Raw genomic sequence first — 27,729 nt, forward strand, 5'->3', positions numbered from 1 at the left:
CAGAAGCCATGAGGAAGAATAAACCACCCTTCCCCAGCTCAAACACTATAGCCACACTTCTTTTGGGCTGTGAAATTTGTCTAAAAAAAGATGAAGCACAAATTGTCTGATGAACAGATGGACCTTACAGCTGCATCTTTTGAAAGAAAAGCACTATTTTAAAATTATTTCAGCAAAGATAAAAAAGGAATAAAGTATCATTTCTCCAAGACCAGCTGAATTAGAAGCTAAGTCTTTTTTAAATATATATCTATCATGATGGACAGTAAGTTATTAATAAGAGATACACTAACATCCAGTACACTGAGGAAATTGTGTTAGACGTCTCTTTTCTGAAGGACTGTAAAGAGAATCATAGAATTAATAAGGCTGGAAAAGACCTCAAAGACCATCAAGTCCAATCTGTCACCCAAGACCTCATGACTACTAAACCATGGCACCAAATGCCATGTCCAAACCCCTCTTGAACACCTCCAGGGACAATGACTCCACCACCTCCCTGGGCATCACATTCCAACAGCTAACAACTCTCTCTGTGAAGAACTTTCTCCTCACTTCCAGCCTAAACTTCCTCTGGTGCAGCTTGAGACTGTGTCCTCCTGTTCTGGTGCTGGTTGCCTGGGAGAAGAGATCAACCACCTCCTGGCTACAACCATCCTTCAGGTAGTTGTAGACAGCAGTAAGGTCTCCCCTGAGCCTATCACAATTGTAAAGTAGGAAGTCAATTAACTTGATGCTCAATAACTAAGCCCGTAGCTTTGAAGAAGGTAACACTTAACACCTATACAGCTATTATGTATTACAAAGAGGAACTTCTTTTCTAATGGTCTAGTCACAGAGATCTAAAATCACAGTTGAAACTTCTCTGCAGTAAACAGCAGAAACCTGCATGGTGTTTCCTCCAATGTAGTTTGAGTCACCTAATGAATTTGCTTCTTCACTTGTGCCATACTGAAAGAGGTGGGAGGGCTTAGGATGCCTTCTGGAAGGTTCAGGGAGTGCAATTATTTAAAAAGGTAATTCACTTTCCCATTTTTTTGCTTCTCATGCTCCACCAAAAAGGTTGTATTTCTCACTGAATTGTATCATATACAACTGCTAGAGAGTAATCAGTTAAAACAAATGATTACTGAAAAGTAAACATTCTCTCCCCAGGGGTGCAATCAGGAAAATAATTGGATCGAGTTATGAAAGCTTAAGTAGGAAGGATCCCCACAAGGTCTCTAATCCAATCTCATGCTCTATGAAGTGACACCTATGAGAGCATACCATGCTGCTTAAGGCTTTACCCAGCAATCTTGAAAACATCTCATGATGGAGACTACGTAACTTCTGTTCTTTGCACTACTTCCTACTGCTGAAAAAGGCTTTCTTTACCTAGAGCCTGAATTTCTTTTGATTCCATTCATGTCATAGGTCTCTCATCCTCACTGAAACAGATTGCCCATAGGAGCAGAGTCTGTGGGCAGCACAGTCCTGGACAATCTGCTCCAGTTCATCCTGTTTGGACAGAGTGGTTAGGCCAGATGACCTGAAGAAGCACCTTCCCACCTCAGTGATTCTGTGATTCTGTAATCATTTCCTGGCATCCTCTACCCAGATGTAAAGCTTTGCCCTCGCTTCTTAGACTGTGCTATAAACTCTTTCACACCATGTAAATGCTACCTTTAAATAAATATTGGAAATTCATACTCTCCTGTGATATCAAAGGCCCCAATTTAAACCCATAAACAGGGGCAGCTCTGCTGTAGATGCCTGCATTTCTCCAGGGAAACTCAGGCAACACTAAACTATGCTATCAGTAGTTGTTTCAAGATAAACATAAGAATTTTCACATCCTAAAGAAAAATAAAAGGAGACCTATGCCTACAAATAATTACTTTATGAATTGATATTAAATTGCTAATATTCTGGTTTACAGCTTCTGAATACTGTCCACCAGAAACTTAATAACTACAGTAAATCTTCGTTGAAAACCTGAACATCACCAAGGCCAGCTGGCAACACATAAATAAATTTACCTCCACAGTTTCTGGAAACTTTACACCGTTGCTCTAGCTGACTATCTGCACTAGTCTTCCTAAGAGGTAGCACTAAGGAGCAAAAGTTTGAAACCAGTTCTATTTCTCCTCGAAACTGTTATGATAAGGCACAGCTGAAAGGAAATCACCACTTTTCCTTTTGCAATAACAAATGTTCACATGCTGCTATTTGAAAGAAATAGTCTTTGAGGAGACCACTGAGAAAACTTCAAACCAGAAGCATTTCTCTGCACCTCCCAAGCTGCACAAATACAAAGACCAAATATTCCAGCCATTGAAGAGTATATTTAAAGACATTAAGTAATCCAGAGAGGATCACCCTCTACTCAGCCCTGGTGAGACCCCACCTGGAGTACTGTGTCCAGTTCTGGAGCCCCTATTACAAGAGGGATGTGGAGGTGCTGGAGCGTGTCCAGAGAAGGGCCACGAGGATGATCAGAGGGCTGGAGCACCTCTCCTATGAGGACAGACTGAAGGAGTTGGGGCTGTTCAGTCTGCAGAAGAGAAGGCTCCGAGGTGACCTAATTGTGGCCTTCCAGTATCTGAAAGGGGCCTACAGGAAGGCTGGGGAAGGACTTCTCAGGATCTCAGGTAGTGATAGGACTAGGGGGAATGGAATGAAGCTGGAGGTGGGGAGATTCAGGCTGGATGTGAGGAGGAGGTTCTTCGCCATGAGAGTGGTGAAGCCCTGGAATGGGTTGTCCAGGGAGGTGGTCGAGGCCACGTCCCTGGAGGTGTTTAAGCCCAGGCTGGATGAGGCTCTGGCCAGGCTGATCTAGTGTGGGGTGTCCCTGCCCATGGCAGGGGGTTTGGAACTAGATGATCCTTGTGGTCCCTTCCAACCCTGACTGATACTATGATACTATGAAATCTAAATCTGTGGGAGGCAGTGGAGGTCAGTTGAGATAAAAGGAAGTATTCTATACTTTTGAAAGCCTCTACCTATAGCCTAGACAAGCAGGGTTTGTAAAAGGCTTCCATTGTAGGAAAAAAAAGATTAAGTGTTCCAACAGCAGAGAAATTAAAAATAGTATTGTGCCCCAAATTACAAAGAGCAGTTGTGTTTGAAATAAAACATAGAAGGAATCCCATGCAAAAAGCTTTAACCACCATAGAGCACAAACACAAGTGTGTAAAAGCAAGTCCACCAAAAGCTTTTTAAAAGGCTGAATTAAAGTATGTTCCTCTTTTGATAGTCCTTTCAGCTACAGATGTTTGGAAAGCACATATTGATGTCACACAAAGACTACTGTACTTTAAAAGAATCCTAGTATATGCCCTTGGAGAAATTTCAGTTTTGGTGAACAAAGACTGCATTCCCCTTTACTCTTCAACTACTTTAGCACTTAAGGTACTGGAGGATATTTTTAAATTTGTTTAAAAATGAAGGCAAAACATATTCAATAGATGTGCAGTCAGAGATAGTACTCTGTACCCAAAGTTATAGTACAAACTCAGCAACTTTCAGGACATATCCTGCATCACACTCATACCACAGGCTGAACTTAGTGGATCACATCATTACCTTCCTTGATACTTTGCAAGAAACAGCTGGATGAAGAAAATCGTATTTTCTGCACTCACATAGGCAATTAATGCCAGCAGAACAGATGGAACAGAGTAAGTACAGGTTTTGAAGAATGCCTTTCTCTGTATCTTACTTTTTCAGCTCTAACATGTACCTTCCCAAATGAATCAAAGCTTTATATCTCTGTATTTCTGTACAGGACTCAAAGTCATTTATCCGTTGCAGGGTGACCAAGCCTGACAGCATAACTGACTAACAAAATACAAACCATATAAATACAGACCACAAGACTATAAGTTACATACCCACACCAGAAGTTGTGTGTAACAAAATCTGAAACAAACCACAAACCACCACAAAAAAAAATCACTTTATTGTACCACTTTTCTAGGTCAAACAGTTGAGGTGAATTCATGTAGAACCACCTACACAGTTTTATCCCAATGACAATTTTATCCTACGGCCAACTAAAAATCAATGAAGAGATCTCCTAAAATCAGATCCCTTCTTCACAAAGGTACTAAATCTACACCTGAAGAGAAAATAGTGAACACTCTTCCAAATGGAAAGGAGAATTCCACTTTAAGTGCTACATGCTTGTATCTGGTCTTCAACCAACAATGTCATAGTTAATAAAGGCAAGCTAGAACCTTCAAGTTGTACATTGGGCCCCATGTCTAAGAACAGGCATGCCAGCAGCAAGAAAACAGAAGGTTCCATTTCTGCTTTGAACACTTCTCTTCAACTATTCATACTTGCATCTAGGCACACTATGCAGGCATAATTTCAAAGAAAAGAAGCTCAAATTCACAAGGACTGTAAAGTACTCTACTGTCAGTGCAAATATCTAGGCTCAGAACAGTGCCTGAAGAGCTAATTTTTAATGTGTTTGGAATATGCCTGCAAACAAGACAAGGTACTTCTCATACATAAAACTCAATACTGTATCGCATAGCAAAGTAATAACACTGTGCACCTCTAGAGATCTGGTTGGTTCCACGGGAGTTTGCATCTCAGAGGTGTTTGCATCCTTCCATTTGAAAACACCTGATCACTCAACAGAATACCACAGAGAGAAGCCACACTTCAGATACCTGGTTAATATGAAATCTAGCTTAAACAATTCTTTCTGATCCCTGTTCTTACCCCAAATTTTACATCCAGCAGACAATATCTCAGTTATCATTATTCAGGCCTAAAAGTGAGAGTCAATTTTCTGCCCTAGAGAGGACAATTTCCCCTGTGCTACATGGGCCAGGAAAGAAGCCAGCCTGACATAACTCCCATGTACCTCTTCTTTTTCTTTGTTTCAATTGGAGTCAGAATTGTGCAAAATATATTAGACAAGAGTCTCATGAGTGCCTTGCACAACACCATTAATACTTCCCTTTCTACTGATAGATTATGAGATCTGTTTTGACTTTCTCACAGTTACATCATACTTTCAGCTCAATCTAGCGGTCTGTCACAAGAAATACAAAACATCATTTTGAATCTCTGTCTCACCCAATGCTTAACTCTGTTGCTGAACAAAGGGTACTTTTTGTTAAGTGCAAAACACTACATGTAGATTTTTGTCCCACTGCTACTACTCTTACTTTTTGGCATTTTGTTTTTTATCCTCTTTTGCTTAATTTGAAATGATTAGACAATTAATTTTACCAGTAACCACCATTCATCCAGATACTACTGCTGCTTCTAATTCTACTTGTTTACTTGTTTAATTGTTTAGCCTGGAGAAGAGGAGGCTCAGGGGTGACCTCATTGCCCTCTACAACTACCTGAAAGGTGCTTGTAGCCAGGAGGGAGTTGGTCTCTTCTCCCAGGCAACCAGCACCAGAACAAGAGGACACAGTCTCAAGCTGCACCAGGGGAAGTTTAGGCTCAAGGTGAGGAAAAAGTTCTTCACCAAGAGAGTAATTCATCATTGGAATGGGCTGCCCAGGGAGTCATTGTCCCTGGAGGTGTTCAAGAGGGGATTGGACGTGGCACTTGGTGCCATGGTCTAGTCATGAGGTCTGTGGTGACAGGTTGGATTCGATGATCTTTGAGGTCTTTTCCAACCTTAGTGATACTGTGATACTTCCTTTGATAGCTTTAAGTAAGTGCAGAAGGCACTGAAGAATTCTAATTAAGAATTTTATGATGCTTTGATAATGAGTGATGCTCTATGAACACAGTCTCAGACTTATTTCATAACAACAGAATGTTGTTTTGTTTAAATTAAAGCATCCAAACACAGCACATTGAAAATCTAATTGCCCCATTATGACACAGCCACTTCAGAAACAACACCCTGTACCCTTTTAATACATCACACATATATTAATATTTCATACATGTTGTGTTTTGGATTCCTATTAGTGTAAAGCATGTGTTGAATTATTCCTTCCCATCTGAAACACTAGAATATTTAAATTAGATCTGCATCAGTGCAGACATAAAAATATTTTTAGTTGAGGTTCTATTATGGATGCTGCCCAAGCATTTGAAAATTGCTCAATAAATTCAAATGAAATAAAAAGAAACTCAAGACAGCTTTTTAGAGAGCAAATTAAATTAAAGCCCTTCAGAAAGGATTTAGACTACTTCAATGCATTCTTTAGTCCAAAATGACAGTGATTCTAATTTAAAATAGAAAATATGTTTGATAATTAGAGCTATCCTATTTTTCTAGAAGGAAAAAGACCCACTACCTAAAACTTCCACAGGGAAGTTTTCAGTCAGTTCATAGGAATCATAGAAATCATAGAATCAATAAGGTTAGAAGAGACCTCAGAGATCATCAAGTCCAACCTGTCACCCAACACCTCATGACTACTAAACCATGGCACCAAGTGCCACATCCTCTCGCTTTCTGAAAACCTCCAGGGATGGTGACTCTACCACCTCCCTGGGCAGCACATTCCACTGGCCAGTTACTCTCAGTGAACAACTTTCTCCTCACGTCCAGCCTAAACTTCCCCTGGTGCAGCTTGAGACTGTGTCCTCTTGTTCTGGTGCTGGTTGCCTGGGAGAAGAGACCATAGAATCATAAAATCAATAAGGTTGTAAAAACCTCAAAGATCATCAAGTCCAACCTGTCACACACAGTGACATCTAAACATGAGGAGGAACTTTGTTAATTTAAGGGTGGCAGAGCACTGGAGCAGGCTGCCCAGAGAGGTGGTGCATTCTCCATCTCCAGAAACACTCAAAATCCACCTGGATGTGTTCGTGTGGCCTCAGTCCACTTAATTTCACTGAAAGTTTTCTTCTGTATCACACATTGCAATTGAAAAAATTAAGACATGTTGAACTGCTAAAATTACAGAATGTAAACTATTTCTGGCCCAGCATCTTAGTTTTCATTTTCACCTGATCACCTGATCCATTTTCCAGAAAAATTAATTTGAATTTCATTCCCATTCTAGCATTTCCACTTCCAATAAACTAATTCCTATCATGCAAGCACTCCCCATCTCTGCCTGAAACAAAACTCACGAGGAAGTTGTAACAGCAAGTTGCTAAATGAACAATGTTATAGTTCAGGGAGAAATGCAACAAAAAGAAAAAGTTTTCTTTACTATCCCTGTCATATGACACAGTTCATGTTTATTCTAAGCACACAAAGTAATGCCTTATCTACAACAAGAATTTACCAAAACACAGTTGAATTACAGAATACAGAATTAACCAGGTTGAAAAAGACCTTTGAGATTATCAAGTCCAACCTACCACCCAACACCATCTAATCAACTTAACCATGGCACTGAGTGCCTCATCCAGTCTCTTTTTAAACACTTCCAGTGAAGGTGACTCTATCACCTCCCTGGGCAGCCCAGTCCAACAGCCAATCACTCTTTCTGTGAAGAATTTCTTCCTAACATCCAGCCTAAGTCTCCCCTGGTGCAGCTTAAGGCTGTGTCTTAATGTCATTATGAATGTTAGTAGTGATGCAGTGGACAGAAAATGGCTTTTCCAAATTTGTTTGCAGAACAACACTGTTGATGTTTTTAAATGGCGAAAAATGCCACATAAAACCTTTGTACTTTAATACAGGGACAGCAAAACATGATGGCAGGTTAAATGCTTACTTGACCTACACGAATGCCCAGTTCTCTAAACTTTTTCATTTAACACAGTCAAGATTTACACAAGTACCTATTCACTATCCTCAGCTACCTTCCTTTAGTCCTTTAAAAGTTATGTTCAAGAACCCTGGAAAAGAAATAGAAGTATCACCCAGGCAATCAGCCTTTGAAGGGAAATGAAAAACTCCATGAAATAAGTCACACTGCACTTAGTCATGTGTTTCACCTTCCAGACTACTTCCCCACAGTAGGCTGTCAGGATTTATTTAGGATCAAGACTGCTTAGTTAGAAGTGGGAAATTTAATTTCAATTCAAGACTATCTGGGGACGATAGCATGGGAAAAATTATTTTTAGTGCTCTTGGAACAGCTTGCATTAAGAACTACTCATTTTTAAGGAAATTACCACTTTGAATGTTCATCACCATCACTTTCAAGTCAGTTTCCAACTTGCTGCTGTGAGCACTGAAGGACAACCGTTCCGTGTTTTGTAAGGTGGGCACAGGCACAGAAAATGCAAAGGTTATCTTCAAAGGAGTATTTTGCGCTCGTCCCCCTGATGCATAATGACAAGTATGGAATTTTCTACTCTCCTTAGAATACCAGGTTTGGTGTCACTAAATTTTGCCTAAGAATTTCTGAATTTTCACTCACATACTCCTGAAGCAGAACTGAGAACTTTTAAGTAACCTTTTAAGTTGCAGGGAGTAACTTGTAACCAAATAGTTCTAACCATCTTTCCCATCAACTCTTCACAGTATCACAATATAACTAAGGTTGGAAGAGACCTCGAGGATCATCGAGTCCAACCTATCAACACAGACCCCATGACTAGACCATGGCACCAAGTGCCACGTCCAATCTCCTCTTGAACACCTCCAGGGACGGTGACTCCATCACCTCCCTGGGCAGCCTGCTCCAATGACGAATGACTCTCTCGGTGAAGAACTTTCTCCTCACCTTGAGTCTAAACCTCCCCTGGCGCAGCTTGAGACTGTGTCCCCCTGTTCTGGTGCTGGTTGCCTGGGAGAAGAGACCAACCCCTTCCCGGCTACAACCACCTTTCCGGTAGTTGTAGAGGGCAATGAGGTCACCCCTGAGCCTCCTCTTCTCCAGGCTAAACAATCCCAGCTCCCTCAGCCTCTCCTCGCAGGGCTTGTGTTCAAGGCCTCTCACCAGCCTTGTTGCCCTTCTCTGGACATGTTCAAGTGTTTCGATGTCCTTCCTAAACTGCTTCCCTTAGCAAGGGGGATAGTAGATGACAGAAGCTCAAGGACACAACTGAAATTTTGGAGTAATGAGGGGGTTGAGGTCAAAGACAGGGAATATAGCTCATGCTCAGAAATAAAACGATCAGTTTCATATATAAACAAAAATCTTGTTTCCAACAACTATTGATGGCTTCATTCCCAGTGTCCAAAGAATGTGCTTAAATGAAGTACAGCCTACTACCAGAACTGAAGCGGGAAGTTAGAAACACATTATATGCCCAGGTATAACACCCTGGTGTTCCTCCAAGCAAAATCCAAATTCCACACATCTTCAGTTCAATTTTTTGTTTCCTTGTTTGTTTTGGGGGGGGTTGTGGTTTTTGGGGGGTTTTTTGTTACAGAAATTCTGGCACCTGCAAAGTCAAATGCACTTTTCTTCTTGGACAGTTCACTGCAAAATTCAGAGTAAACTGCTGTAAGATCTGAAAGCAGAAATGTTCAAAAGTACAACTCTTACTTATCTTTCCTGGTCTTTTATAACATGTTTTCATGTAACAATGAGGCCATAGCAAAACTTGGCTTTTTGAGTGCATGTGAAACAGAAAGTCTACAATGGGGAAAAATGAGAGAATAGTGAAGATAATTTCTTTCTAGACTTCAAACTGCAACTGTCTTTTCTTAAAAGCAGTTCATACATATCTTTAAATGCAAACTCTCTTCAATTCTATTTATGGTGATACCATAAGAGCCCCAAACTCTCTTGGTTTTGACCCAAGTCCTTTGTTCTGTTCTTTCCCCCACCGCTTAAGGGTCTCAGAGAAATAAGCTGGAGAAGAGAAGACAGGAAGATGGTAGTGCAAGCAGTACCTGAGACAGGAACCCCACTGGTTTTAGATAAAAAAATATCTCAGATTTGCACACATTTCAAGGGCCAGTTACTTGGTATCAGTAGTCAGAATTATTAATGTCATCAAGAGAGAAGTGGAAAGGAGTCTTAAAATAGCCTGTTAAAGTCCTCCCATGTACAATCAGAAATGCCATGTTTGGGACCATGATTATTCTCCACCCCCTGCCTTGGAATTCCACTGCAATAGATAAGTAATTCTGTGTTTCAGCTTTTCCTCAAGAGGGTTTTATGAGGTCTGGGTCCTGACCTGGAAAAGAGAATTGGTTTGCCAACCATCATCAGCATGGCAGTTGAGAGGACTGTCTCATCACTCTAAATGGGTTCTTAGAGAGGTCAGTCCCATCCATAGTAGTTTCTGCTTATTATACTCCTCATTAAATTCCTCTTTACCAGAGAAGTATTTGGGCCAAGAGATATATAAAAAGACTACAATTTACCCTCCTATGGATAAATTGGTTCTTTGGACACAACTAGCTTTAAGATTGTGAAATAATTTAACAGGAACTTACCCTCAAGTGGCCAAGTGAACTTAGAGGGGCAATTTTTCCATAATGCTGATACCCAATGCTTTCTGGATGTTACAAGGTCAAAAAACATTCATGACATTCATAACTACTGGCAACAGAGAAAACAAGTACTCTCTCAGAAGACAGGTCACACAGCAGATACAAGGCAATAAGCATCAAACAGATGGAATAGTCACTGTCTCACACAAACTCAGCACTGAAGTTAAATGGCCAGATTCTTCCTCAAAATTTCGGAAGGTCTGAAACAAAACCTGCTCTAAGAATGTATTTTCAGACAATGTAAATTCCTCTTTATAGAAAGGAAATAAACCTACTTAGTTATTTTTCAAATAACCAGACATATTTCTTTCATTTTTCACTAGACTATTCCTGGAGACATGCCCAAAATCCAAATGTAGTCTTGATTCTGCTTCAACTTTTCAGCTACCCTGTCTGTTAATGTGGCCCTCAGCATACTTGTACACATTCCACTTGTCATGTGTTGCAAGAACAAGTTCTATACTCAGCACAGAATCTGGCTGGCTATATCTCCTCAAAGAGCAAGTGATATATTTAAGCAGGTCAGGCTTGCATGTCCCTAGATCAACAGATCCTGGTAACTCAGCAATGAGCATCCTACATATCAGCTATGTGCTGGTAGCATGATAGACTTTAAGTTGCTTTTTGGTGGAGTTGAGAGGGGGAAAATAGCTTGAGAAGACAAAGTAAACCACATGCAGGCAGACTGCCAGAACACCTGTTCCTGAATAGATTCAATGGTACGATAACTAACAAAGGTGTAAATCCAGCAGCCTGTTCACAACCAGGCAAGCACTCACTGAACTGCTGATCCATCTACTAGCATAAGTCTGCACTCAGAGATCCATTAGAAGCATCAAATCTTCATGTTGAAACCTCCTTTGGAATCTCAGTTTAAAAGAAATCTTAGCAATAGTAATAGCAAACTGATAGGAAAGATATCTTTTTGTTTTCATTAATATATTATCCTTTCCATACATGAAGCTTACTGATGGCACTGGGTATTTATTATATGTATTACATCTCTACAGAAACCTGTCATGGGAGCAAAAAGCAATGACACTTGATCCCATAAAAAAGAATTTGTGTTGAATGACTGAAGCAGTTGAAACATGAAAGAAGCTCTCTCAATTGCAGGAACTCTGGCAGAGTCTCTCTTTTTCTAAGCAGTGCTGGGATTTAAATACCACATCACTTTCCAGCATAAGTTTCCAGACTCAAGAGAAGCCAGCTGTTACACAGAAGGAATCAACACTTGCAACCAGAGAGACTGGTTTGAATGAGCTTCTGCCAGCAGTTCAAAAAAGAAGCCAGGTCTCTATGTTTGAAAAATATTTCCTCAAATTCATTACCATCCCCTGTCCAAAACGATGGACATCAAGGGCTAGGAATGAAAAAGATACAATCAAGCATGGATCACTTTGGCTCAATTATGGCTGAATGGGTAGAGAGTTAAATAGTCTAATGGTAACTTTTTAATATTGATTTAAGTGCTTGAAATTCACAATGCAATTACACATTTTGCATGTGCTCAAAGCTGTGATTTTCTTGTGTTTAATAAATGCATTGTTTGCACATTGAATGAGTTTAAGTAGAGTGAACCAAGGAGCCTTGTAACTTCTGGTTTCATGTGCCTGTTACACTATTCTTGCACTAACAATACCTTTAAACACATACTCTGTGTAACCCCTCTTGATATATATTATACAAACGACAACAAGTGTGCAAAGAAGTGTAGGAATAAAGTGGCCATTGCAGATCTTCAAACTTAAGATTAAGCATGTGAACTGTGATTCAGAAACAGCAATTCAGATTTTCATTGTTGTCAATAAATTGAGTTTTACACCAATGGACTTTACACCTCTTTAGATTCATGAGGTGTCAGCCTTCTCTGTTTCTACAGGTAGTGAGTCCAAATTAAATTACCAAATCCACTAACTGCCTTAAGACAAACAACTGAGTTCAATTACCCACATACTATTGCTGTGTATGACAGATGTCAAATCACAGTCCCAAGACAGTTATTTGATACTAAAGCCAAAAGGAGTCAACAACCCATATTGAGTAGTAATGTACATGAAAAGAGAGAGTCTAAACTTAAGTATAGACCAAAAACTATTTTCATCTATTCTGAAGAAAACAGTAGGGATATGTAGAACTCTTCTCCTAAAGGATTTTCACTGAAGACTTAGAGATAAAACACGGCCTGTCAGTTTTCCTTATTCTTCCTTGACCAAGTCCATCACTCATTTGGCAGACCAGTTTTGTTCTGGACAGAAACCTGAACCTAAGCAGGTATTTTTCCTGTGAGAAATGAACATTCATGCAATGTTTTTCAGCACATGCCAGGAAGTCTTAGTAAAATAAATAAATCAGCAAAGTAATTCTACCAGTCTTGCTCTTTAGTTATGGGGCTTTCTAAGAACAGGTGGATAGAGGTTTTTCTGTATGACAGACACCAAAAAAGACTGACAGGAAGAGAAGTGCATAATGCAGCACAAATTTGCCGGTTCAGCATTACTGCAGGCCTCTGCCATAAATCTGAAGCATGGAAATATCACTGCAATTGCATCTGAGACATTCTTGCTTTCCCTAGAAATTTTGACTTGAAGCTACGATGCTAACAGCAAAGCCAGAGCAACACACAGTGTCCTATGACTTTTGAGGAAGGAAAACAGATTCCATAAAAGACAGATACTACAATAAGAGCACCCAAACAAACTTACTACTTTTGACACATCTTGTAGAAAGATGTCTCTGTAAGAGAACTGGCTGATTTTAATCCTGTGAAGTTTTTTGTGGCATTATGGTTTTAGGAAGGGTGGAAAATATATTTCTTAATGGGTTTAATCACTGCTGAGATGCAAAAATTCAAGATCATCTTAGTGTCAAATTAGGTCTTGTGGGCTTTTTTTGCAGTCATCTATTTCATTCCAAATTATAGCAGCCTTCATAACACATGCACACACACACCCCTACAACAGCGTTTAAAACATGTAGCCAAAGTCTAAACCTTACAATACAAAGCAAAGTTGGTCATCTTTTCAACACAGAAACAAAAGTAAACATTTTTGTTTGATGCCTCAAAGTCCTGAGCTCCTCTTTTAATAACAATTTATTTGGAAATGCATCAAACCAAAGGGAAAATATGTCTAGAAAGTCGACAACACATTATGAAGAATTTAGAAAACCTGGATACAGCAAAAGGAGTGGCTCAGGAGGAAAGAGGAAAAAAATGCATGTCTTACAGCACATTCCAGCAAACAGCCCAGGAGCCACATCTGGCCTGTCATTTTTTGCAGAGTCTAACAACAAAACAAAAAAAAAAAAGGAAGAAAGATAGTGCCTTCATCATGCAGGAAGGGGTAGTGTATGATTGGGACTGCCACCTGCTTCTTCTGTGTGCAGGTCCACAGCCTGACACTTCTGTTTGGAAATTGACATTATGCTTGCTATACCTTACTTGATGGGAAAGAGAGGGAGGTTTCCAAAGCTGAGGGTGTTCAGCTTGCCACTCATTGTGCTCCCTTTCAAGCCTACTGCCTTAAAAAAGTTCATTACACAGTATTACAGAGAACTGGGACTTGCTAAAATATTTCTGAAATTATTTAAGTATATGTTCAGCTACAGCAGGTAAGTAGTTACAGTGACTTCAAAGTTAAGGCATCTCTTAAAAGCTGGTTTGGGGAATTAGGCCAGAGGAAAAGAGCAAAAAAGAAGGAAGTGACCTACTTGAATGAAAGCCTCACTCTGAGGTTTATATGTTCAGATCCTCTCAAAAGACACTGACAAGAGGTATTTGCATATATTTTGTTAAGTACAGACTGTGAAATGTCACATATTATTAACTCCTGATTAACCTGTTTGGTTCACAAAGGTTATTCAAACTCGTGTACATTTTTCCCCGCTATCCTTTCATTCACTGCCTATTTCTCTTCATCCAAGAAAGTACTCCTGCTATTTCTTAATCACACCCAAATGCTTAAAAAACAGAGGAGAGATTAAAACCAAAATGGTGGCTTAGCTGCATTAACATGATGCTATAGATATTCAGAGATCTTCCTAATGTGTTTAAACTCTATTCTAAAAGATGGCCAGGATCTAGATTCCTGATGGCTCTTCTTTTGCCTTTCTTCATCTTGTTAACTCAGCCAGAAGCTGCCGCTGAACTCCAAAAGCTATGCAATAAAAGCTTTATATGGATTCTAATTTTGGTCAAAGATAGCCAAGTATAGTAATTCTAGAGAATATTAGCTGAGATTTGTATGCATTCAACGTCTTCAGATGCACAACAGTATTTTTGGGCATCATTTGAACAGACAATATTCAATGTACAGCTGGTAAATGTTACTCTTTTTTCCTCCTATTTCTAAACAAGAAGTATGTGTGCGCTGCACTTTTTCTCAGTTCTGTTCCAAGGGACCTGTTACTTCAGCAAGAGAAAAGACAAGTCTAGTCAACCTTCACCTTCAAGATACCAGAAAATTAAACTTGTGCTGATTTTGAGAATGGAAATTTTATACATCACCATCACTTCTCTGAGCGAGATGTACCAATAGTTAGAGGAAGAGTTGCCCTCCTGGTGCAGCTTGGGTAAGAAAAGTTGGACTCTACTGTTGCATTATTTCTGATCTACCAAAAAAACCCCACCCCAATTATTTCTTTTACCTACCACTATCAAAATCTCTTGTCCCAAGAGGAAAGAACAACTCAGAAGGACTAACTCAAGTTCTTGGTAATGGAACTGCTCTTATTTTTATACACTTCACAACTTGTGTCAAGCCCAAGAACTTCTGCTTAAACTTACTCCAAAATAAGGGTTTGACATTGATGAGACTCCTTGCTCCAAAGCAAAACCAAAGTCACCTCAAAAAAATATCTTAAAATACATTTATAGAAAACTATACTGGGACATTGCTTTTCTATCACCTCTTCAGACTAATGAAAGGATCAAACACAAGAACCTCAACTTTCAGCAACAAGTGTGAAAAGATGAAATACTGAAAATCAAAGAGGAGAGAGCTCTTTACATCTCTCTGGGTCCTTGTCTTCACATCTCCAACAGGTAGCAAAAACTATTTCTATAGTACTATGTCTCTATTCTGTATTTCACTGAACAAAATACATCTCCTGTTCACTGTTAACACAAGATGGTCTAGAAGTCCAGAATCCCTCCATCTTACTTGCATCAGAGGACTGAACCAAGAAGCTTAAAAGTCATTGGGTATCACGGTAAACTTGGAAGTGTTTTCCAAGTGATACTGAATATCACAAATTGCTAGCTCCCCGTAGAAGGACTGAAGAGTCAGTTGCTAGCTTGCTCCCAATTGTGAGTACATCTATAGAACAATGTGAAGCTGGACTTTAAGAAAGATTTTTAATCATATCAATCTAAACGAGATCACTGTTTCTTTATCATCTATGCAACTCCACAGACTGATGGAAATTCTGTTTCCAAGCACAGGATACCATACTGTCAGCCTGACTTGAAAGTCCTTCTATTGCTAATTTAGAAGTCCTTCCTTTAGCTTCAGATGATCATCTGTAAATTTAAAGGACTCTGTGACCAATCAACCCAAAATTCAAACTATTAAAATGTTTTTCATTTATCCCCATCACACTGTATATTTCTATGTTCATTAAAGCTTCACACCAAGGGCAAAAGAAGCTTTAAAGCCACATGAAGATCTTGGCCAGGGCTAGGTCAACCTTACACAGCATGGCCATATGGAAGATGGAATCAGAAGGAACATGTCACCCAGCATCAGCCAGACTTCTGGACAGTAGGTAAATATGTAAACAGGCATACAGGTTCCAGTGCTTGGAGGCTAAACATCTACTGCTGTTACATCTCAACATACATTAGGCAGAATGGAGCAATGGCCAAGCAAAGGACAATCTGTGGGCACCACGGTTAGTCTGACATGTTTCCTAAACTACATATATGGGTAATCATTAATCCACTGCAAACTTAACCACAGCTCTATTGCCAAAACAAGAACTAACACTGGCGCAATCTTCACCGTAAGCTACAATGATACACATATCACATCTCAGTTATCAGGCACTCCAGAGAAAATCCATATCAATTATTTAAGGAAACTAAAGAGTAATCCAGTCCAAGGATAAGAGTTTCTCATGTTTAATCAAACAGATTTCTAATGCACAGTACCAATTTATATATGAATGCTATTCCACAAAGAAATTGAGACTGGTTTTGAAATGGAAGCACCCTGAATAGTAAAAGCACACAATATAAATTACATAACCCATAAATCTCATTTGATTTGAGAAGTCTTCAAGTTAAACATTAGTGGTATTATGGGAGATTACCTCGGGAAAGTATAACTTAGGGTTATGTTGGTTTTATCCTTTCCTAGACATCTTATGGATGCTGGGGGGGGGGTGCTTACAGATAAGCATTTTAGTTTTTAAAGGTAAATATGTATGCATGCATATATACACATACACTCAATATACATATAAAATACTACACTAAAAATGCCCTCTTTATGTATACATATTATATTTTCTTTTTTCTTTAAAGAACATTTAACAGGTTGATTGCCAGCTCCACTGCATTACTGCTAACAATCCTGTTGCGTTCAAATGGGTAGTAACTCAACATACAGCAAGATCACATTGAACAGAAGAAAGGTCCTGATGCAGGATCTTTCCTCAGTGCACTGCAAGTAGTAGGAATCTTTTTCTAACAGGTAGTCATACCCAAAGCTGCTTACCTGTGCCTGATATTCTAGATCACCCTCTTGCATTTATATTGACTCTTTAATGACTTTAGTGGGGTCAGAGCGGCTGGAGAGCAGCCAGGAAGAAAGGGACTTGGGGGTACTGGTTGATAGTAGGCTGAACATGAGCCAGCAGTGTGCCCAGGTGGCCAAGACAGCCAGTGGCATCCTGGCCAGAATCAGGAATGGTGTGGCCAGCAGGAGCAGGGAGGTCATTCTGCCTCTGTACCCCGCACTGTCCAGAGAAGGGCAACAAAATTGGTGAGGGGTTTGGAACATAAGCTCTATGAGGAGAGGCTGAGGGAGCTGGGGTTGATTAGCCTAGAGAAGAGGAGGCTCAGGGGAGACCTTATTGCCCTGTACAGCTACCTGAAGGGAGGTTGTAGCCAGGTGGGGGTTGGTCTCTTCTCCCAGGCAACCAGCACCAGAACAAGAGGACATAGTCTCAAGCTGCACCAGGGGAGGGTCAGGCTGGATATTAGGAAGATGTTCTTCACAGAATGAGTGATTGGCCATTGGAATGTGCTGCCCAGGGAGGTGGTGGAGGCACCACCACTGGAAGTGCTTAAGATGAGACTTGATGGGGTGCTTGGTGCCATGGTTTAGTTGACTAGATAGTATTGGGTGATGGGTCGGATCTGATGATCTCAAAGGTCTTTTCCAATCTGGTTAATCCTAAATCTAAAAGCAAAGAAAAAGGGTGGCAAATGTGTTATCTTCGTGGTCTACAAGGGGGCAGACTTCCTGGCAAATTTTGTCTTGTGCCTTTGGCATGATCAGTCATTCTGCTGTCTTAATTTTCATTCCTCTATGCAAAGCAATCAGATCTGTTAATGTGCAAGACCAAAGCAATTACATAAGATGTTATTTCAGTTGTGAACAACACATTAAGTTTTGGATTCTGCCACTGTTGCAGATTAGTACAATTAAATTTTTTGCCAGTTTTCAGCTAATGATGTCCAGGCACTTGGGGTCCATGGCACGCTTCTTTATCCCTTTCTGGAAGCTGAATTTAAAGCTATCCAGACACTAAATTTTCTGGCCCCAGTCAGGTCTTCTTGAAAATCTGCTCAAAGACAATGTTAATAGGAGCTCCTGATATGTTCTGGATGGTTTTAGAAGTCGCACTGCATGTTGGAAAAAGGCTATGGAGTCAGATGGACCTCTGGTCTGACTCAATGATAGGTCTTGTTATTTGAAAACTTACTGCATGAAAGAGCACTCAACTATGGAATTAAAAAGAACTGCCTCTACAGATACCCTGGCTAGTCTTGCCTTCAGCACAAACAGGAAGTCACAGAGACCTCCAAACACCATAGATTTCCTTCTGCGTATTTCAAAACAGCGCTGTATTTTCAAACAATGAAGTTCACTCAAGTACAAATTCATCTTCTCTTACAAAATCATCATCAGATTCCTCTGATCTGAACTCTCATTTCTATATTTCTCTGAACCATGCTTAAGTGCATAGCTACTTCTTAAAGTAAGCAAAATCCAAACAGAAAAAGGCCACTTAGATAAAAGCACTTGCAGCAATGTACCACTATGATTCACAATCATCTATCCTGAAAAATTTCCCTTCCTGCTGAAGTTCACAAACAAAAATGGGGAAAACATTTTCTGAAGAACAGCAGTATCTCCCAAGACTAACTCTGCTCCTCTTGTTTATTTCAGACTAACTGGTTTTCTGTCTCAAGATTTTGTCGTAGAGGTTGAAATGCAGTACCTTGTTTTATTTATGCAGCTTACTGCCAAAGTACTTGAAAGTTTTGCAAACTCAGAACTCTGGCAATACAAATTTATGAAAACATTGCTCTAGCTAGACTTACTCAAATACCAAAACTGAAAGATTTCATGTGCTTACTCTCTGCTCATTAAGTAAATATTTCTAGTATTTCCAAATTAAGAAACTCTACAACTGAAACTATGTGAATACAAGATAGGCTCCAAGAGTAAGAGGCTAACATTATGGATGAAAAAAAAAAGGTTAATGCTAACCTTCAAAATACAAGCATGCTTACCCATTCCAGTCTGGTAATAAGGAAGAACAGCAAACATTAAAAGTGATTTGAATTTTGAAGTAATTACAGAAAAATAAAACTCAAAGTCTTAACTCACCCTGGAGGAAAAAAAAAAAAAAATCAAAGTAATCTAATTCAAATGAGTCCATGGCTGTCCAGAGAGAATACCTCCTGAAGTACAGTAATTACATTTGTAAAGTAAAATGACTTATGCCTGGTGTGGGGAGGCCCAAGGGATTGATTTATTTATCTATTTATTTGAAATGTATAAAAGCTTTGTAATGGCATGAATATTGATAAAGGAATTTTGTGTACAAAAGGAGACATTCTGTGTCATGGTCTGTTTTGGTGGTGGTAAGCAGATATGTATAGTCAATAAGACTGCAGAACACCAGAGGTCAAGCATGAACAGGCATATAGTACCACTTTTCCACGCAGTGTCTAAGTTAAGCAGCAAAACGTTTTGGAACTTCTTGCAAAAGTATTTCTTGCCAAATTTGTAATTACTCTAACCCTCACAAAAGTCCTAAAGAAATCCTAAAGAAAAAGATGCCTGCTGGTTTCCCTGGATGTTTATCTGTACAGGTTTTTGCTAGTACCTTACAAATTAAATTACTTTTGTTTAAAAAAAAAACTCCACTGTATTCTTATGAGCTCTAACTTACTTAGAAGCCAACATAAAGTGTTTTAATTCAACAACTCCATTAAATAGCAAGACCTAACACCACTGTTCTGACAATCTCACTGTGATACAGAACTATCTCAAAATAGCTTTGATGACTTTATGAAGAAATAAGATGTGTGGTCAAATGGGGCCTAACCTCATGTCTTATCTACAAAGAAAGATCTTTACTAGACACCAAAAGCTAAAATTTTGAACAGCTGAAAAGAAATCATGTGAAATAATACCAGAGGCTTGGAATCAAGTCTCTTGGTACTTCTCTTGGAACTTTCAAATTATTTATGACTAAACATCTTGAGACCTTCTACTCTGTTAGGAGTTCAGCGGCTGAACAATCCACCCTTCTTACTTCCATTTCTTATTCATTAGTACCAATAAAGTACCTCCTGAAGACTCCTGTTCAATAGCTTTATTGTTTCTGCTGAATTGTAATAGTACAAAATCTGACCTAAGGCTGAGAACTGTATGGTAAACTTAGCAGGAACTTCATGTTTCATTCTGCTGCTGTTTGGTTGGTGTGTGCTGTTTGCAGAGTTTTTGCCAAATCTTGGCAAACACGTATGCTCCAATTCCCATCTAGCAAACTCCATTCAGCAGTAACACACATGCTTTCAGGTCAAAAAACAAAAGGTCCCAGCAAACAGATCACAGTCACTTCCCCAAGCAATAGACTACTGGATGGAAGATTCTCTTTTTTGACCCAATTACTAGACCAAGATTTTTAAATGTATCAAGTTTTGGCTACAGTGGATTTTTGGTGGGTTTTTTTATGTATTTAGTTACCTGTTAAGTAGAACTGGCTTTTTTATCACTGTACACTGCTCAGCACGCAGGCACTCATACAAAAATAGTTGTCTCCTGTCACTCACGCAGAGCAGCAGTGTGACCCCGAGTACTTGCCCAGCTTAGATGTCACAGAGACACCACGAGAGGGAGTGTTCGAGCTACATTTCTATTGAGAAACGGGATGGGCTCTGCTTCACCCTTTTCATGCTCGACATTCAGAATTTGAAAATAATAAAATAAAATGCACTTTTGTACTCTTTTTAACACTCAAAGCCACTTACCCTTCTCACCAGAGCACACATTCAGTTACTCACCTATCCCAATAGCAAGATTTCTAACAATGTCTTGATCCCTAAGATGAATATCTTGGGAGCCGGGGGCAAAAGGGAATTCGCAGAGATAGATGATTTTTTTTTTCCTACCTAATTACATGACGAACTTAAGACACAATACAACTGCCAACTCTTCAATGCTCTCCTACCCCTTTCCTAATATTTATTTTAGTGTACTTATTGCCTGCCTCAAAACGGCCCAAACATATCTCCCTTCTAGCAATGAGAACATAGAATTGATGTGATCGCTGCAGGCAGCAGCAAAAGGACAAAGGTTCTCAATTATCATTCAGAACAACTCAAGCACGGTCACCACCTCTTTGTGACCAGCTAATGCTACACAAATGCTGTTTAAAACCCAGTAGAGTGGTTACAGGTTTATCCTGCTCCCCAATGAACAGTGACTCAAATGTAGTGTGTCTATTTTTTAGAATCACAGAATCATAATAGATTGTTTTGGTTGGAAATGACCTCTAAAATCATCAAGTCCAACCACGCTTGAACCATGACACCTACGAGATTATCACAAAGCTAGGTTACTTTTTAATCTATGTTGCCAGTGGGCCAACCCAGAGAAAGCTATGAAAGAATGAAACAAAACCAAAAGAATCACAGAGCCAGTCCTAACATCACTAGTGTTTCACCTCATAAATAAGCTTCACTTGAACACCGCTTTAAATATCACATCTAGCAATGTACACAAAGAATTTGTCCTCATATTAAAGATCACACATGACAAACACCAGTTACATCAACCAAAAAGCTTCGGGAAGTTGCTCAAATACTATATAGATTAAATCTATATAAAAGAGCTGCTCTGATCAGAAGTGATCAAATTAAGCACTGCTCATCCCATTTTGCTATTGCTTATTAAATCTAGTGTAAAACTGTAGCAGTAGATCTGACTATGTGCATGATTTGCATTTAGACGACTGCCTTACAGTCATACACTCTACAAACATTAAGTTTCACTTAACAATTTCTCCCTGCTGGAATGTCCTTTACCAATGAATGCATAAATTGAACTTTCAATTGTTAATTACACCTCCTCCTCCTCCTGCACTTCTAGTGACCCGAAAAATGCAAGTGAAGCTGTAAAAAGCAGTTACGGCTACAATAAGCATTGTGTATCATTCAGGCAATTTCTGCCCAGCAACACAAGCATGCTACACCACAGCAGTTCACAATACAGTAAGCCCAAACTGCTTGGAAAGGTGAAATAAACTTTTCATTCATTTCATTCACTAGACTGTAGTTTGCCCTCCAGATTCAGAACTTCTGCTGTATAAGCAGTTTCATCTTGCCAAAAAAAAAGTCTTCTGTAAACTTCAAGAGTGGATCAGGAAAGGCATGGGGTGGAATTTTAATAGGAAGATATGTAAAAGCTGACCAATCAGTTGTAAAAAAACAAAACCCAAACAAACAAATATCAACTACTTTTTTTGTGACATTTTACATGCAAAACCTCTCATGATAGCTGCATGCATATATCTGAAAATACTGAGTATGGAACTAATGAGGAGTATGGAATCTTCTTTTTTTCCCTAAAAAATGTGTCAAGGAATGTAAAACCATAGTCAGAACAGCTGATAGATTTCCCTTTTGTTTCCCTACAAATTCACTAGAGTGCCTCCCTAACTGTTATTATTCTCAGGAAAAAGCTTTGCCCTGTCTTTTTACCTTCAGTCTATTTACCCTCAATCTACTTTCCTCCATCCTGTGTTTAGGTATTTAAAATGGTATCACTTTAGCTTTTCATTAATGCACATTTGAGCAGTGGGTGGAGATAAGACTAATTAGAAAACTAAAGCTAAACTAGTTGAGTAGCCACTCTTACTACAGAAATCGTACTTGAATGCCAACAATATCTCAGCAAAAGAGACTTAAATGAATCATCTTGAAATAAAAATTTAAACTATTTTTCTTATCTCCTAAATTTCATTACTTCAACAGTATTTTGACAGAACCTTTGGAATGAAAAAGTAAAGGCTTAAACGTATTTGAAATCAACAGTTGTGTCTCCATCTACTGGAAATGTGAATTCAACTGAAACAGCAATGTGATCCTTTGAGATCTGGGTAAGCGAAAGCTGTAAGAGCAATGTTTGCTGTGAGACACAAAGAATTTGCGTCCTCCAGCCTGTAAAAATTGCAGAACACACTGACACTCCCCACAGTCAGCATGGATTTCACTCAATTCCTGCTGTCAGTTGGTTGTCAGAATGCAAAACTAGTCATATCCAAGTAATTTCTTAAATAACCTTTGTTGTTAGTAAATCTGAGATACCATCTGATTTCAGTATCTTGCTGATTTCCACCACGCTTTCATGAGACCTGGACACTAACATTAGAACAAGCTCTTTAAATAACTGTGACATTTTCAATATGCAATACTTTTTCTTTTTTTTTTTTTTTTTTAAAAAGTAAAAAGGTAAAAGCAGAGACTCTTACATTTTCAAACTTTTATTTGTATGATTTAATACAGGTTGCCATTTTAAGGACTCTAATTAACCCAAAACAGCAATGTCAGTGTTTTGATATGGAAAAACTCTTCTGACTTCACATTTTTTCTTTTTTGTGGTCTCCACTATTCTTGCAAGAATGACATCAACTGTAACTAAGTAATTCAGATTTGCTTTATTCTGAGAAAAGCAATTCTTAAGCCACAGGAGAGCACATTAACATCACAGGGCTTTGCTTATCCCATTGCAAAAGACAACAGTTTTGTTGTAACATAACCTCAGATAGTTATAATGAGCTGCAGATAGTTATAATGAGCATGGAATCAGATACCACCTTGTAAAAATTACCTTAACTCCTCACAGAACCTGAAACATTATTCTGACATCTTGTTGAATTCAGATTAGAGAGGCTTTAGTCACAACTTCAGCGATAGCCAGTAACACCTACTGTTCCAGCTGTTTAGCACAGCCTTCCAGCTAGCACACACTTAAAATCTTAGATCAGTTTTAAGCTCCAGAACAATCATCAATTACTATTTATCCTGTGATTTAGAAGTCACATTTATACCTTCCTGACAGTGAAAGCACACCACAACATTGGTCTAATAGTGTTTCTGACTGACACATCTGTACTTCGGCCTGCCTCTCACGTGTCAGCCTTTTCCCCTTACAGGTTTCTTATGTTGCGGAGGGCAGTGAAACCACCTCCCTCTCACAGACTCACTCTGAACTCATCATATTCTACTTCATATTTCCACACAAATAACTCCAGCAGTTTCTGTGTTACTCCAGTTGCAGGGTATTTCTAAAAAGTCTGTTTTTCCCACATGTGCAAGGCCAAACCAATTCCAGTTTACCTCAGCACTGATTTTAGAGAACATACACTACTATGTAATTCCTACAGGTACCATAACTTTTTTTGGCTTGCAGAGATTCTCCCTACACTTCAACTCCTCTTTTCCTCAAGCATGAATATCTCAAGACAGGACGGGGCGGGGAAGGAGGGAGAGGAAAAAAAGAATAAGCAGCAAAAAGTAAATTCAGGTATATGTAGTGTTGAGAATCCATCTGCCCATCCTGTGGTGCTCCTACAGCAAATATACTTCCCTCATCTAGTAGCAGTCAGTTCCCTCAAACCAGGATGTCAATTCATCCTCTCTATTAGCCTCTGCTAAGATACCTTCATATCAGCCAGGCATGTTTTCCCTACTTCCTTATTTTAATATTGAAAAGAAAACATAAGTGACTAAGCCATGATTTATGCAAATAGTTTCCATTACCTGTTAAAAAACAACAACAACAACAAAAAAACCCCAAGAGGTACTTGAAGAAAACTCCACTATACACATTGCAACAGATCTTCAATAATTTTAGAGACTTTTTTATGAACTATTGATAGCCCACTAATGGATCAGCAGAAAATACATCATTTCACCCAGGTGGTACAGGATATTTGTCAAGAATTTCCATAAGCAGTAGTTCTTCACAAGACTGGCTTAAACAGCATTGATCCATAGGATCCGAATCAAATGCAAGCACTCAGGATTCTAGGAAGCTAAATATACACTAACTTCAGGTTAGATGCTGAAGGTTCCCCAAAAAGAACTATCTCCCCAAAAAAGTATTGTAAACTCAGTGACAAAGATAGGAGTAAAGTGTCTCATCTAGAAAAGATTAAATAAACAACAACATTATGACACCGTGCCTCAGTACTGCAGATTTTTCACAGCACTATGGATCCCAGGTAATCTATTTCACATAATACTTAGGAGAACAAAATAAGGGGAACAAGATCATCAATTCCACACATTTCAAGGGAGGGAAAAGGAGATGAAAGATTTATCTAAAGTGTACTTTAAAAATCAAATCTAAATGAGCCCAAACTAGACTCCAATTAGCAGCACTTCATTTAAATAACAATTTTCTCTATGGCATTTTCAAGAATAATTTTGTGGCATATGTTACACGGTCAAGTCACATGTCAATGTGTTAAAAGCCAACAACTTCAGCAGAAATAAAAGGAAACGTTATGATGCTAGGGTCAACTCAACCAGTTTAACAGACGCTATCTGTTCAGGAGCAGCACGGTAAGATTTGTTCAAAGCCTTCTCTAGTTGGACATCTATTTATAGCTGCCCAGCCTTTCTACAATTTCTCACAGCCCCTCCTCCTCTCCAAGCCAAGTCGGGGAAGTTTAATAGATATAATCCTGGGCCTTGTGCCACAAGATGGTCAGAAGATCTCCAACTCTCCTCCCGCAATCCCATGGGCAGTAAGACCAGAAGTAACCAGACGAGAATGGTCTAACCTACACAGAAGCCAAACACATGGTATAAACCTTCTCTTTCCTGGGAACAAATTCATTTTTCCTCTGCCATACATTGATGGCAATGAATCACATAAGCATTGGAGACTAAGCAAAAGACACCTTTTGCCTCGTTCCTCCTCACTACAGAGCAACAGACTAAGCCAACTGCCTTGAAAGCCAAGACAGAAGTTATCCAAGTCAGCTTTGACCCCTGTACAGCAGCAATGTCATCCATACACCTTCTCACATTATAATGCTACTCCAGTACGTTGTACCTTTCTCAAAGAAGCTAGGGGGCTGTCGGCTTTTATTCAGTGCAGTTTCTGGTTAACGTGCAAAATCCACCACCCAGACATGCTTGTGAACGTCTTTACAAAGCACTGATCCAGATGGGCTCTTTTTCACCAGCATCTCCATCAACAACTGTAACATCGCAGAAAGAGTGCAGGTATTTTCTGCATGCGGAGCACAACGCCACAGGCTGAACTCTGCCACAAGCTCAGCACATCCTTGGTGCCTCTCCCTACCACCTACTTGCATGTAGTACTAGTACGGAGACCAAGGAGATGACAGCACTACTGGAAACTCCTGCCCACCCGATTACAATCACATTTTCTCCCCTTTCCCCAGTCAGAGGCAGACGGAAGAGGAGGGATGACTTCCTCGGGAGGAAAATAAGCATGGAAAGGCCGGGACAGAGATCAAGAGAGGAGGAATCACCCCAAAGGGAGAGCAGATAATCCCTGAAAGGCGAGGCTGTGGAGGGGCATAATCAGGGAGGGACATGGAGAGCGAACCCGAGGGGATAATCCAGCAGAGAAGGGGGGAGATAATCCCCTCGGAGGAGGTGAGGGGGAGAAGCGGAGGATCGCGGAGAGGGAGGGGCGGGAAACCTGATAATCTCCCGGAGGAGAGAAAATACCGGGAAGGGGGTGGTGGAAGGAGGGTGGGCGGGTTGATAATCCGGAGCGGCAGATGAAGAGCGAATCTCCCGGGGACGCATCCGGAGGCGGGAGGAGGAGGGTTAATCCTCGCTCTGGGGGCAAAAATCCCTCTTCCCTGACTCCGGCGCTGCCATGTTCGCTCCCCTGCAGGCCCGCCCGGCACCGGTACCTGCGGCGGGCGGTTCTTCCCCCCTCACACACACGCACGCTGGGCGTCTCGGCTCCAGTTGCCGGAGCAGCGCGCCCCGCTCCGGACGCACGGCCTCGGGGCAAGCGGGCTCGGCCGGGATGGCTGCGGGACCCCGCCTCCGCCACCATTTCCCCGCCGGCATGAAGTAAGGGAGTAGCAGGCAGGCGGACGAACCCTCCCCCCCTACCCCGCCCCGCACACGCGACCTCCTAGCCGGTATCGCAACTTACCGGCTGACACCGACTTCTGCTCCCCGGCCCGTCCTCAGCGGGCGCCGCTCGGCCCCATCTACGAACTCGGGCGCGCGAAGCTGGCGGTTGGCGGACGGAGAGCGCGAGCCAGAGGTGCCGCCGCTCCTGCCGCCGCTCCTGCCGCTCTGCGCCCGCCTCAGCGCGCGCCGCCGGCGTGGCTGTAGCACGCGCTCGCGCTCCTCCTCCCCCGCGTCCCCCCCTTTCCCCCCCGCCCGCCTCCCCGGCGCGCGCGCGGGCTCCGCGGCGGTAGCGCGCGAGCACCTCCCCCGCCTCCAGGAGCACACGGCTGGGCGCCTGAGGAGGCGCGCGCCACTGCGTCGGCCCCCTGTCTGGCTCTCCGTCCTTTGCCGGGACCCCTCTCCCCTGCTTGCACCCCTGGGCCCCCGCCTGCACCCCCTGGCCCCCTGTCTGTCCCCCCGCGTCTGCCTGCCTGCCAGGCCAGCGGCGTGCCCCGATCCCTGCGAGAGCGTGTGTGTGAAGGAAGCTGCGAGTGTGAGAGCGTGTGACAGCGTGTGACAGAACCTGCGTGTCCGTGAATGTCAGCTGGAGCGTGTGGCTGCGGGCGGAGCGTGTGTGACAGCACCTGCGTGTGCCTGTGCGTGTGAAGGAGGGAGCTGGGGGTGTGAGGGGGCACGCGTGTGCTCGTGTAAACGCGCGTTGTGAGGGCGACCGTACTTGTGCGGGAGAGCGCTGGTGTGAGAG

General features: G+C 40.9%; 1 protein-coding gene across 5 annotated transcripts in view; it reads right to left on the reverse strand.

The window, feature by feature from the left end:
• The window catches only part of PALS2 (protein associated with LIN7 2, MAGUK p55 family member), a 68,593-nt gene extending 41,451 nt beyond the window's left edge, over positions 1–27,142 (reverse strand). For 4 of the 5 annotated variants that reach the window (XM_068152416.1, XM_068152419.1, XM_068152418.1 and 1 more), the window contains exon 1: positions 27,007–27,142. The gene's annotated coding sequence lies outside the window, so the exon portion shown is untranslated. Of the gene's footprint in view, positions 1–26,755; positions 26,775–27,006 lie in introns of those variants that run through there. The other variant, XM_068152417.1, reaches the window with a different exon arrangement.
• Positions 27,143–27,729: the final 587 nt, after the last annotated feature.

The sequence above is a fragment of the Melanerpes formicivorus genome, unplaced genomic scaffold (assembly GCF_026170545.1).
Source record: "Melanerpes formicivorus ecotype bairdi unplaced genomic scaffold, bMelFor1.0.p_v2 SCAF_23, whole genome shotgun sequence".
Taxonomy (NCBI): Eukaryota; Metazoa; Chordata; class Aves; order Piciformes; family Picidae; genus Melanerpes; species Melanerpes formicivorus.